Here is a 14,203-nt window from a genome sequence, read left to right on the forward strand (position 1 = left end):
GCTGTGGCTCTTCCCACTTGTTTCCTTCACAGTCCTGTCACCTCCGCTGCCCTCCCCCTCCCCTGAGGGGCAGCACAACTCAAGCCTTACTTGGGCACAGGAGGGGTAAACAGAACCAGAGAGCAAGCAGGCCAAGGCAGCTGTAGCTAGGCTGTAATCCTAACCCTACTTACCTGGAAGTAAAACCCACTGAATTCAATAGGACTTACTGCTGAGTAGGCATGTTTAGGAAGAGGTGAAACGGTCAGTTTTGGTTTCTCTCCATTTCTCATTTTTCCAGCCTTAGTTCAGTTCTCCACATTTCCACATCAGTTTGTGGGTGTTTTTTTTTTTAAATAAGTCCTCATGAAAATTCATCGGCATCGTATACATAGTTTTGCAAAGTGATTTCCCCTGATATAATGCATTTTGTATATTATTTTCACTAATGTATTTTATGCCCACTTTACCCTGGTTTATGCACTTTTGTACTGAAAACGTAAGAACTCAATTTCAAAGAAGCACACATTTCGAAGTATATCTGTGTTTCTGTTTGCATAGCGTTTCAGAACAGGCAAATCAGATTTCACCTTCAAATGCAAACTGAATCAAATCCCTTCCACATCCCTAAGTTAGGCTTGCACTGTTACTTTATCTCCTGCTTCAATGAATGATTTAAAAGTTCTTTGAATTGTAAGATGGCAACAATATCAAAAGTTATGAACATCAGAAGCTGCCTTATATGGATTCACATCAGCAGTTCTTCCAGCTTAGTACAGTCTACACACTGTAGCTCTCCAGAGTCTTAGACAGAGGTGTTTCCCCTGCCTTACCTGGAGATGCCAAGGACTGTTATCTGGAACCCTCTACACTCAAAGCATGTGCTGCACCACTGAGTTACATCTCCTCCCCAAACATCAGGTAACGGTGGTACAACCTGAATTGGATATTACTTCCTTCTTGTAGTGAGGGAGTAGCAGAAGAGTGGACAAAGTGTTTCTTAGAGTGAGATTTGCCTCTGCAAAGTGACATTTGAACAGGCTCATTCATAATTCCCATCCCCTTTAAGGATACAATTGTTGTTATTTGTTCATGTGTGGAAACCCAGAAGCAGAATTCTGTTCTGAGATCAGTTATCCAAGCTCTGAGTGCTGAATTTCCACAGAAAAATCTACCTGTATATTCTGATTTTGGTTGCTTCATTTTTGCTGCAATCCCTTCAATATTGCTCAGTGGTCAATCAAAGTTTTTCCCCCCGTTTGTTTTGCTTGCAGTTAACATTGCATTGTGGGTGTTTGGTTTTACATTGTTCTTGCTCCCAAGATATACTAGGAAAATGTCCCACAATAGGGCTTATTTCGGAGAAGACATACATAATACTGTGCTGTTAAATGCTGGGTTCACTCCTCAATTTCTTGGTCAAATCTTACTTTTTTTTAACTTTCAGTAATACACTTTAAACAAACAATACAGGGTTCAATCAGTTAGAATAATACTTTAAATACTTTGTTCGTCCAGCAGTTAACCAAATAGATGATCAATAAAGATTGTTATCCCTTCAGAGTCTCAACAGCTGGTCTAAGCTGAGCATTTAAAGACACATCAGTTGGTTTCTATAATAATGACAATTCCTAGTTATCACAGTAAAATCACAATTCCTTCTAAAGCAAGCAGTCATATGTGAGCAGCCGACAACTGCCACCTGCTTTAAAGGGAGGGGGGTGAGATGAATCTCTGTAATAGTTCACGGCAAGCAGCAATTCTGTGCTTTTTCCCATGTCTGCATACCTATGCCAAGGGGTGGGGGGGTTAAGCTGTTGCATTCCTGCCTGTCATACAGTTGTCAAAGGTCTTTATAAAAAAAAGCTTTCTACACCCTGCTGCACATCAAGTGCCATGCATGTACACATACACATATTTTTGTACATGCCGACTCCAAGAGCGGTTCTTAGGATTGTGGCTGTCAAATCAATGTGAAATCTGGCAAGAATTTTCTTTTGAGAATCTTATCATTTGGAATATTAACTTTTATGCATTACTTATTTTAAACATTTACATTTCACTTTTCAAAACATTTCAATAAGATCAAATTTTATAGCTACATGCTCTAATGCATCCATACCATACCAAAAATAGAAGAAAGGTTCAAAAGAGGGATGGGGAGATAAAAAAAGAGGACAGGCCTCCTGCATCCTTAATAGTCGTGCAGAGCAGAGAATTGTGTCAAGCACAGGAGCCCTGTTCTCTTTTGCATCTGATCTCACTACTCAAAATGCTTTAATTGGCAAGTGCACAATCAGTCTGGTCCCAGTCAGATGTTTATTGTGGGACTAGTGCTCCTCATGCACGCACATTTTTTCAGCATTCATGTGTCATCATCAACATCAAAAAGTCAGCCCCTAGTTTCCCCCCATCTAATCCAGCTTTGCCCTATCTGAGAGAAATCTGATAAAACAATAACTGGTTGCCAGCAAGACATTTTTGATATCTCAGTGACCCATTTGTAGTATTAAGTCCCCACCTGGAAGTATGCTAAATGACATGATTTTTCCCCTGACAATGGCACTTTGCCTTTAACCAGTGCCTGAAAGAAACTCAACAGGTACAGTTTATCCCCATCCCTGCATCTAGAAAACAGCATCTGTAGAATTCCTACCTGTTAAAGACAAAGAGTAGCAACCCTAAAAGTAAACTTAAGCGTGTACTTTACCTCCTTCCTGGCTTCTCATTTATACTGTCTCTTGCCAAAATATTCAGAATTCTGTATAAATTAAAAAACAGCAATAATAATATGTGTATTGTTTTTTGTTTTACTGCCAGCACAGCACTTAAGGGACGCAGAGCACACCTGCAGTTAGGTGGTTCTCAGTGTATAGAAAGCACTGCAGTTTTGCACTTCGTAATATTTTTTGGCTAACAGCCACCCAAGCATTAAAGTGTCCTAGCATCATAATAAGTACACGGGAGCCTGAAATGGGGAAAGGTAGCAGAAATTTTGCTGATGTGTCAGAAAGGCCTCAGGCATACGCAGTTCACTCAAAGTGAACTCACAGATTAATGAGCAGATTCCCAAGTGAATAGATTAGGTTTTAACTGGCACAGTAAATAACCAGGTAATTACTCTGATAGCTGTTCAAAAACAGATAGTCAGATAGGAAACAGCTGTCATTTACCAGCACCTCTCAGTATCTGTCCACAGAGTGGGGAAATGAAGGCCCAACTTCTGCAAGGAATCCACCTCACACTTCTCAATTTTCAAGCTACCTTTCCTGGGAGAAAAAGAGGTCAGGGCTCCTGCATCTTGAACTGCGTGGAAGAGGACATTTCAGCAGATGCAGTTTGCATGACACCTTCTTTGGAAAAACCTTTTTGAGGGTGGTTGTCAATGTCAAGATCTGGAACCGCAGACAAGCTTCCCTGAAACACAGCTTGCTTGGCATCATTTCTACCTTTCCCTGCAGTGCCCAGTGGAAAGGTGTTGGCTGTGTGTTCTAGGCTGCAATCAGTTCATGCAGGCAGATTGAGGTCCTTTCAACAGTTGCATGGAAGAGGACATCTCAGCAGGTGTGGAGGGTCATGCAGGGGTGAGAAGCTGCACCTGCTGCCATTTACTCTTCTGTGTTGATTCCAATAGAACATCCATGCAAGAGAGCGTACAATCCTGACTATAGCCTGTTACCATATTGGAACATCACACATCTCCATGAGAGGAGAGCAAACCAGTCCATTTCAACTTAGCAACTGGCCTCTACAGAGAAAGGGATAGTAGTCACTGAAAGCCTTGCTTTATTTCACCTGTTCTTTTACATTACAGTGAAGTCTTGATGTTCCAAGAAGGTACAATAGAGCTACCAGATCCAGACCGAAGAGGACTCCGGTACCTTAAAAAGTTCTATGCAAATTTTTTAAGTACCTGGGGAGAAGGCAGAAGTTAGGTCCAGGTGAGGAAGCTTATGCGCAGCTCCCGAAGAGATCACTAATGGTCTGAGACAGCCACTACTCTATTGTTTTATTTTTTTGTATCCTCTGTTTCTCTGTGTGCTAATATTTTAAATACAGACTACTTTGAGTGCAGTGGCAGAAAGATGGTATATAAATACACTATATAATATAAACAGGATAAACAACCACCTGCATAAAATCCAACCTGAGCATTTATATAAGTGGCAGGAACACTGGGAGGGGGTGAGGTGACAGGGAGGTCAATAGAGTGCAAACACACACTGGTAGAGTCCATCGTGACTCCTGCTGGTGCGTTTGCACTCCACCGTGCATGTTTCAAATTGCACCAAAGTAGAAACAGCTTGCTGGGTGGGGCAGAGCCACTATGCTTGCTTCCCGACAGGTGGGTCACTGCAGGGACCGGGAAGGTTAGTACAGTGCCAATGCAGCAGCAAGAATGCCGGATTGGTTCCACCAGTGCATTTGAACCTTGCTAATTTCACTGCTGCCTCGCCCCCTCCCCCTGCCAGTAAGTAACAGTGACCACCTGTCACTACATAATGGCTCTGCCCTATACAGTGAGCCACTACCTAGCCTCACGAAAAGTTCCAGAGAACTCGAAAGTTTGCACACTATTTTGTGACATTTGGGTTGGCCTAATAACTAGCCTAATACAGTTATTGCCCTAATATGGATTTTTTTCATGTGGGTCAGCACATCTGCCTTTACTTGATACCCTGACACCCTAATGATTTTTCTTCTTCATTGGGCAATGCAGCACTGTGATGAGAATGAATGAGTGTGTGATTGTGTATAAAATATGAGTTTTGTTATTTATTTTATTTTTATTATGTGCCTGGGCGAGAGGATAGTGTGCTGGGAGGACCAAAGGGGGCCCCAATCAGTGCAGTGACGGGTAATGGGAGATATGGCGCTGTGAGGAAGACATGCCAGTTAAGGGGAACTTGACCCAGACAATTGGTGGCTGTGCCGTGTTCCGGTCCTCCTCACACCCACAGGATTGCTGGTAGTCTTATCAGCCAACCCTCAGATCTCCAGTTGCTGCTTCTTAATGCCAGATCGGTAAATAATAAAACCTCCCTCATCCATGATTTAATTATGGATGAGGCAGCCGATCTGGCATGTATTACCAAAACCTGGGTGAGCGATCTGGGAGGTATTAATCTCTCCCAGTTGTGCCCACCTGGATATTCGGTTCAGCATCTGGGTAGATCCGAGGGTCGGGGAGGGGGAATCGCTGTGGTCTATAAAAGTTCCATTCCTCTCGTTAGGCACCCTATCCAGGTGGCTAATGGCCTGGAGTGTCTGCACATTGCGTTGGGTCAGTGAGACAGACTGGGAATACTGTTGGTGTACCGTCCACCCTGCTGCCCAACAGCTTCCCTAACTGAGCTGACGGAGGTGGTCTCGGATTTGGTGTTGCGATCCCCCAAGCTTCTGGTACTGGGGGATCTCAACATCCATGCCGAGGCCGCTTTGTCTGGAGCGGCTCAGGACTTCATGACCTCCATGACAGCCATGGGGCTGTCTCAATTTGTTACTGGCCCTATGCATGTGTCAGGACATACTCTAGACTTGATTTTTGCCACTGGGTTAGGGGATGGTGATCTGGGAGTAAGGAATTTTACATCTATTCCTTTGTCATGGACAGATCACCGCCTATTGAGATTTAGACTCACATTGTCTTCTCCCCTCTGCAAGGGTGGAGGACCGATTAAGATGGTCCGTCCCCGGAGACTAATGAATCCTGAGGGATTTCAAAGGGCTCTAGGGAATTTTCCGGCTGATAAAACTGATGATTCTGTCGAAACCCTGGTCACTCTGTGGAATACGGAAATGACCCGGGCAGTTGACACAATCGCCCCAGTGCGCCCTCTCTGTTGCAGAGCTCAATTGGCTCCTTGGTTTACCTCGGAGCTAAGAGTGATGAAGCAAGAAAGGAGACGGCTTGAGTGCAAATGGAGGCAAACTCCCGACGGCTGTAATTATGCTCTTGTGAAGGCCTCTACCAAACGTTATGTGAAGGCAGTGAGGGCAGCAAAGAAGCAGTACTTTGCTGCCTCCATTCAGTCATCTTGTAACCGCCCAGCGGAACTTTATAAAGTTGTCCGGGGACTTCTACACTCTGGTCCTCCGGATGCAATGCAACCATCAATAGCCCGCTGTAATGAGTTTGCGAGGCACTTCCAAGATAAGATCACTAACATCCGCCGGGACCTTGACTCCAATATTGTAGCAGTTGACCCTAATGAGGTGTCCAGAACACAGTCTGGTCCGGTTTTATTGGATGAGTTTCAGTTGGTAGAGCTCGAGGATGTGGACAAGGTGCTTGGACAGGTGCGGGCGACCACTTCTGCTCTGGATCCTTGCCCCTCATGGCTAATAAAAGCTAGCAGGAATGGAACAGCCGGTTGGGCCAAGGAGGTGATTAATGCCTCTTTACGAGAGGGAGTGGTCCCACTCTGCCTGAAACAGGCGGTGGTGAGACCGCTCCTAAAAAAGCCCTCCTTGGACCCTGATAATTTTAACAACTATAGACCGGTAGCAAATGTTCCATTTCTGGGCAAGGTTCTAGAGCGCGTGGTCGCTCACCAACTCCAGGCTCTCTTGGATGAAACTGATTATCTGGACCCATTTCAATCGGGCTTTTGGCCGGGGTTTGGTACAGAAACGGCCTTGGTCGCCCTGTATGATGACCTCTGTCGGGAGAAAGACAGAGGGAGTGTAACTCTGTTGGTTCTCCTTGATCTCTCGGCGGCTTTTGATACCATTGACCATGGTATCCTTCTGGGGCGACTCACGGACTTAGGAATTGGAGGCACTGATTGGCAGTGGCTGCACTCCTATCTTGGGAATCGCCTCCAGAAGGTGATGCTTGGGGAGCATTACTTGAGTCCCTGGGTACTCCAATATGGGGTCCCGCAGGGTTCAGTTCTGTCCCCCATGCTCTTTAATATCTATATGAAGCTGCTGGGTGAGGTCATCAGGAGTTTTGGAGTGCATTTTCAGCAATATGCTGATGATACGCAACTCTACTTCTCCTTTTCATCTTCCTCAGGTGAGGCTGTCAATGTACTGAACCGCTGCCTGGCCCCGATAATGGACTGGATGAGAGCTAATTGAAACTCAATCCTGACAAGACTGAGATGCTGTTGGTGGGGGGGTACTCTGCCCAGGTGGTTGATGTCAGACCTGCTCTGGATGGGGTTACACTCCCCCTAAAGGAGCAGGTCCGTAGTTTGGGCGTCTTATTAGATCCGCTCCTGTCACTTGAGGCTCAGGTAGCCTCGGTGGCACGGAATGCGTTCTACCAGCTTCGGCTGGTAGCCCAACTACGACCCTATCTGGACAGGGAGAACCTCGCCTCAGTTATTCACGCTCTGGTAACCTCTAGATTGGATTACTGTAATGCACTCTATGTAGGGTTACCTTTGAAGACAATTCGGAAACTTCAGCTAGTGCAGAATGCTGCGGCCAGAGTTCTTACTGGGACGAAGAAGTTCGACCATATAACACCTATTCTGGCCCAACTGCAGTGGCTACCTATATGTTTCCGGGCCAGATTCAAAGTGTTGGTTCTTACCTATAAAGCCCTTAACGGCATCGGACCGCAATATCTGATGGAATGCCTCTCTCGCTATGTACCTACCCGTTCACTGCGCTCGACATCTAAGGCCGTTCTCCGGGTCCCAACTCATAGGGAGGCCCGGAGAACAACAATTAGATCTAGGGCCTTTTCAGTGGCGGCCCCCGAATTATGGAATGCCCTCCCAGATGAGATACGCCTGGCGCCTTCTTTGTTATCTTTTCGGCGCCAGGTAAAAACCTACCTCTTCGCCCAGGCATTTTAAGCTTAAATTTAATTTTATTTTAAATTTAACTGTAATTGTATTTTTATTTTAATTTGTATTCTAATTTTGTTTTTAAATATGTTTTATATTGTATGTTGTAATCCACACTTGTTCATTTTTAAATGTGGTTTTATCTTGCTGTACACCGCCCTGAGAGCTCGTTGCTATAGGGCGGTTTAAAAGCGTAATTAATAAAAAATAAAAGAAATAAAATAAATAAAGCTCATACCTGGGGCAATTCTGCCTTGCCTGACATTCTTCAAGGCATCAGCGATTTCTCAGGATTGCGATCTGGCAGCCTGTGTGACTTGCTATTTTCTTCATGTTATGCACGTAAATTAGTGCTGTGCCCACATTTTCACCTGTGTCCCCTCCCCCCACAACATTCTTCATCAATTTATGATAAAATAAACTGCATTCAAAAATTAAAGAGCAGAGAAGTTCTCATGTGGTTTGCAGGGGTTTTATTATGCTTACCTCACTTTCAATCTGGCCAAGGGGGGTAATTGTGAGTGTCCTTTCATTCTATAAATCATCTGTCTGTTGCTCTGCAGTTTTCTGCCTTCTTGGGTGAATGCATTACCCAAATATCCTATGACATCTGGGCTTTCCTATAAGTGCAGGAAGGTGGCAAAGCTTGTTACTGAGAAGCTGTGGGCTGCTCATTGCTCGTTTGAAGTATCTTTACTTTTAAAGAAATCAGTGTGCAACGTGCTTTTTGAAAAGGAGGTAAAATAAAATATTTAAAAACAAAATCAGTGACCGCACTGATCTGAGGCACTTGGCAGGTAGCCAGCCTCTATGGCTTCCCAAGGACCTTCAAGGGAAGACACAGTATAATGGCTTACTAGGTTAACTCCTTCTACTGGGTTATCTCAGATCAGGAAGCATGGGCAGGTGGGAAGGCTAAAGAATACTGGAGAAATGTTTAATGGAAGGAAAGACCACATACCCCCATCTGTAGTCAACTTGCAAAGTTAAGGAGAGCTCAACCCCGCACCCATCAAAATGGTAAAAGAACTTCTAACCCACTAAGAATGAGGCAGAAAATGAAAGCTTCTTTTGCAGTGGAAGAAAACTTAAAACTGGAGAACAGGTTTCATCACAGCACTAATAGAAATATCCTGTGGAGACTTTATTTTTTAAGGTCATTTGGAGGTATCATTGCATTAAGCTTAATGAAAGGAGACACACCTTGGTAATCTTTAAATGTGCCTATGTGGTGTTGGCTAATATAATGAGCTACAGAGATACAAGAGTTTCTGAGTAAACTAATCTGGGCATTACTTCCAGGTGCCTGCGAAACATTTTCTAGCATTGCCATTAGTGTGAGCAATAAGAGAAAGTAGAGCAGCACATGAATAAAATGGAAAGCTTTTTCTAGGTGATACCTGTGTATTTTTGCTGCTTCCTGATAGGGAGTTTTTTCAGAAATGAAGTATTAAAGTTGGTTTTTAAAAAAGCCCTGGGCAGCTGTTAAAAACTCAGAGGTCCCACAAGAGAACAAAAATAGTAATGCTAAATGGAAATGTGATTACATGATATAATTGTAGCACTTTAGCCACATTGGGAGTTGTGAGGCCATGGGCTGTAGCCTGCACAATGAGAAGAAAAGGAGACAAGCAAACCAGCCAAATTGTCTTTCCTTCTGATGAACTGCACTGCTGCCATCAGGTGGATATCCTCCCCCATTCCCCACACCTATATCAAAAAGCTCTGAACTTTTGGACTTGAATTGGCCCAACCTATTCCCTATATTGGATAAAGTGGTATATAGCACTGAGAAGTGGGACAAATAACAAGGCCTCAGCACAACTTTTAAAGAAGCAGAAGACCTCTTGGAGGCCGGGCCTGGCAACCAAGAGGTCTTCTGTATCTTTAAAAGTTGTGGAGGGGGGAGGGAGAATTCCACCTTGTGGTTTTTCCTATTACAGAGTTGCAAGAACACCTGCACGTGGCTGACTTTCTCTTCTCTTAAAGATACAGGATCAGTCTCAGGGATTGAACCCGGCAACCCTAGTGGGGGGGGGAGACTAGTTTTACAGTTTGAATAGTTATCTATACAAGCAAATAAAAATAAACAAACAAATGCATCTAGCTTAACCTATTCTAGACTGCTTCCCTAAGCAAACAAAAAAACTGCATCCCTCAAATCAGGTTCTAGATCTCTTTGTGGCTTTCTCCTGGCTTTTCTTGCCATGGTGCCCAAATGGTACTCTCTAATACTTTCTGTTTTAATTCTTCTGTATTTAACAGCTCTTCCACTCCAGCTAGCTAGCATATTTTCCAGCTTGCTTATATAAAATATCTTCACTTCCTTTGTCAGCCAATCAGGAGAGTCCCGATTAAGTTTCTATATCTCCTTAACTGACATGTTCCTAGGCTGAACATATGACCATCCTGTGTACAACATCCTCCTGTGAACTTCGGGCCCTTGCCTACAGGAGAGCCTTTTAAGCAGCCTTCCCCAACCTGGAACTCTTCAGATACTGCTGGACTATAACTCACATCTCCTCTGACCACTGGCCATATTTGATGGGGCTGATGGAAACTGTAGTCAAATAACATCGAGAGACCACACCAAGTTGGCCGTCCCTGTTCTCAAGCAAAACGCAACAATCTTACAACCCCAAACCAAACACGAAATGGCTGAAAGTCTTGTCCCTTCAGAGGAAAGCAGTGCTAGTGCCTTGAATTGGGATCCAAAGAGTTTCATTAAGCATTCCTTATGGGATTTTTGACTTTCTTTTCCTGCTGGGCAGTAGACCCTATGCAATATCAGTTTTTTTAATGACTCCTCAATTTTAAAAAAAAACTTGCAACACATCATGGAAGGCTACTGAGCAAGGGCCACAAGTCCAAAGTTTCTTTGGGCATACAGACTTCCCTTGGGCATACACGATGTGCCAAAGTTCTCTTGGGCATACACACCATACTTTGCATTCAGGCCTTGTTCCCCAGCTAGATCTCTTTGAACATTGTCACAGCCCAGAATACGAGTCTTCCCTTGTCACACAAAACTGTCAGGTGGCAACTTTAAAAGCTGAAAAACATGATGCTGCTGTGGTCTTGTACAGAGTCCTACTGCCCACCTCTCTTCCCCACTCCATCTTGTTTAGTTAATTAATCTGAAATATGTGTATACCCCAGAAATCCTGGGCAGCATACAAACCCCAACAGAAAGGATTTCTTTGGTACAAGATCTTTGAAAACCACCATTTGAAAGAAATACATAATTTCTATCCATCAGCACCAGAGTAAGTTCCCAATACATCTGGGATTCTGAGGGAAGAACTTTAAGATCAGAGAGTGGGCCTTGGAGGGAGGTTGAAGTTTCAGCGCTCCTAATTTTAGAATAAAAACTTGAACACTGACCTATTTAATGATACTTCTGGTGCCTCAACCATGTCTCTTGTTATGTTCTGTCCATAATTATTTCTCATTTTCACGTGGATGCAAGTGTGGTCTTCCTTACTTTCAGTGGGAAAAATCCAACAAGGCTAGGATCAATTGTTTCCTAGTCATGAGCAGTAAAACATATTCAACCAGACCTATCACATTTTTTTTAACTGAGCACACGTATTCCTGTAATGGACAACAGCCATTACCAGAGTTATAATATTAATCTTTCTCTGTGGCTTTTACTTCCACTTACTGCAGGTCTGCTTTGTGGGCTATACTTCTGAAAATTATGATGCCTATCACTGTATATAGTCAAGCCTCATAGTATTGATTCCCCTGCCCTCCAGCTACTACCATTGTTGATCTTCAGGAGATTTATGGAAGCAATAAAAGAATACATCCAAATGCAGGGGATGCCCATAGTTCAACCACAAGAATCAAGTGAGAATTCTTAAGATGTATGGGTTTGTTTGTTTTTTTAAAAAAAGGCTTTTACACGGCAGTTATTGACCAGCATGTTCTAACAATGATGAGGTTCGATAGTTCTGTGGAGCCAGCAAAGCAAATACAAATCACAAATCTGACAGATTCCCCATTAACCATGTTATTGAAACCTCCTTGCTTTTAAACCTCACTGAGCTTGCCTTGTGCAGCCTCATTGTCTGTGAAAATGGGTGCAGGTGAACTCGGTATATCTTAGTTTTCACAAAATTGCACCTAAAGTAAAACCAGAGGGAAATTTGGAAAGTTCCTGATCGAGCAAAATGATATGTAGGGATTATGGGTAGGAATGTAAGAAAGCAGTGATTTCTGTTCCAACCTGTCTTTGTCACAATCATCACCCTTTCCATTCTGCTGCAGTTTAGGTTCCACCAAATACTACGTTCTTTATCTCACTATCTGCATTATTTTAGGTAATCTATGTAATTTACATAATTATTTACATAATTTACATAATTATTTACATAACATACATAACTGTGTAAATAATAACTATTTACATAGTTACAAATTCAATGTAATTATTTCCACATGATTCATTTCAGTGCAAAGGAAACACAATTTAAATGGGGGGAAATGTTATCAATTATGTATTGTTTCCAGACTGAAAAACAAAAGCGAATGCTGACTGGTATTTGCTGGACTGATTTCCATTCCAGACATAGGATGCATAAGTGAACACTGGCAATTTCTCCTCCCATTTCCATGTCAATTCCCTGACATCCCTAATTATGAGTGAAGGTTTTTCTAATTATTAAGTATGTGTGTGTGCAAGGAATCACACATGCCTAGTTTATCTTCACTTTTGCAAATCAAAATCTTTCGGATGCCATCCTGGTTCATTTGTCTAAAATTACACTGTATTGACCACACCAAATATTCTCCACTTTCAATAATTTGGTTTTAAAATAATGCAACCAATGCCAGTGAATAAATAAAACAGACATGATTTGCCTTTGCTGTTTTCCCCCTTTCATTTCCCTGAAGGTCAAGGCTGGCCTTACTAGTAGGGCAAATTGCACAAGTGCCTCAGGCAGTTGATTTTGTGTACTGTGAAAGGGCAGAAAACTATTAATAAAAAATTGTATTACTATTATTGTGTTTTACTGTTAGGGAGAAGGAGAGGCACTTGTAAGATTTTCTGCCCCAGGTGCCAAAATAACTTGAATGTTGTTGAGGACTTTGGACCTTGACATTGCAGATAGGGCCATCACTTGCTGCTCTACTTCAGACAGTAAAATGTCTTGATGGAAACCATAGGAAGGGAGAATGCTCTTATGCTGAGGTCCTGCTTGTGGGCTACCGAAATGCATATGGTTGGCCACTGTGCATACAGGAGGCTGGGCCAGATGGGTCTTGATCTGATCCAGCAGGCTCTTCTTATGTTGTTTTTATGTCTTCAGTCAGCCGTGCTGGAATCTTCTTTATGATACTATCTCCCTTCTTATCCTCATTTGCTCACATTTCTGTGTTCTTCAGGCAAACATGGAGCATCCAGCAGTGCCCAATCCGAGCTGGCCCACTCCCCATCTGTCTTCCCTGCGAAGATTGGTGGGGGCTTCATTGGTCACTGCTATGTTGGGGGGACGGCTTGTGGGAGGCACTCAAAGTATTGGCAATCAAAGAAGAAGAAGGCAGAGATGTAGAGACCACAGTTTTTGGCTTGGCTAACAATGCCAGGGATGGACAAATCTGTCAGTTTCTGTTCTCTATGTTTCTCATTTTTCCAGTCACAAATTCAGTTCTCCATACTTCCACAACAATTTGTGATTTTTTAAAAAAAATCCTCATGAAAAGTTCTCAGCAATTCTCCTAATAAGCACATTTGTATGCAATTTTGACTAATATACACATTTTTGCAAGCAATTTTTCCATATATAATGAATTTCTGTATGTCATTTCTACTAATACATGCGTTTTATGCACATTTCCCCCTACTATATGCATTTTTGTACATATTGTTTGGTTGGTGAAGTGCATCACAACATCTGGAGAAATGCGAATTTTGAACAATAGCTGTGTTTTGGTTTTCATATTGGTTTGAGAAGTGTGATTTTGGTAGTTCTTTGTTAAAATTAAAATCAAATTTCTCCTCCATCTCTAAGCCAAGGCTAGACAAAAAAATGACATTTGCCCTTAGCCACTATACTGTCTCTCTAATAAGGCCTAGAAGTAACCTGTCATAGACTGATTGGGCAAGTGGGTTGAAGCAGTGAATTTTAAGGTGGAACAGTCCTAGGAGAAGGAACAGTGCAGTTGAATGGTGAACAGATTCCTGAGATGTTTGTTGACCTCGACCACATTCACGCCATACATTTATTCCACTATTATTCCACTTTAAATAGTCATATCTTCCCTCAAAGAATCTTGGTTTGTGAAGAGGTGCTGAGAGCTGTTAAAAGTTCCCTATTCCCATTATAGAGCTATAATTTCTGTTACGGAGCTACAATTCCCAGGACTGACTGTTAAACCACTTGAGGAATTGTAGTTTTGTGAGGGGAATAGGA

The 14,203-nt window shown here is 42.8% G+C and overlaps 1 protein-coding gene across 20 annotated transcripts in view; it reads right to left on the bottom strand.

Moving 5' to 3' along the window:
* SLC16A12 (solute carrier family 16 member 12) overlaps positions 1 to 14,203 on the bottom strand; it is a 90,939-nt gene that overhangs the window by 42,506 nt on the left and 34,230 nt on the right. For 3 of the 20 annotated variants that reach the window (XM_061635443.1, XM_061635447.1, XM_061635446.1), the window contains exon 3: positions 2,690 to 2,740. The exons of 10 other annotated variants lie outside the window; for them this stretch is intronic. The gene's annotated coding sequence lies outside the window, so the exon portion shown is untranslated. Of the gene's footprint in view, positions 1 to 1,154; positions 1,176 to 2,689; positions 2,741 to 2,827; positions 3,159 to 3,243; positions 3,724 to 8,270; positions 8,405 to 14,203 lie in introns of those variants that run through there. 7 more of the 20 variants (XM_061635444.1, XM_061635448.1, XM_061635449.1 and 4 more) reach the window with 6 other exon arrangements.

Source organism: Rhineura floridana, chromosome 7 (assembly GCF_030035675.1).
Source record: "Rhineura floridana isolate rRhiFlo1 chromosome 7, rRhiFlo1.hap2, whole genome shotgun sequence".
Taxonomy (NCBI): domain Eukaryota; kingdom Metazoa; phylum Chordata; class Lepidosauria; order Squamata; family Rhineuridae; genus Rhineura; species Rhineura floridana.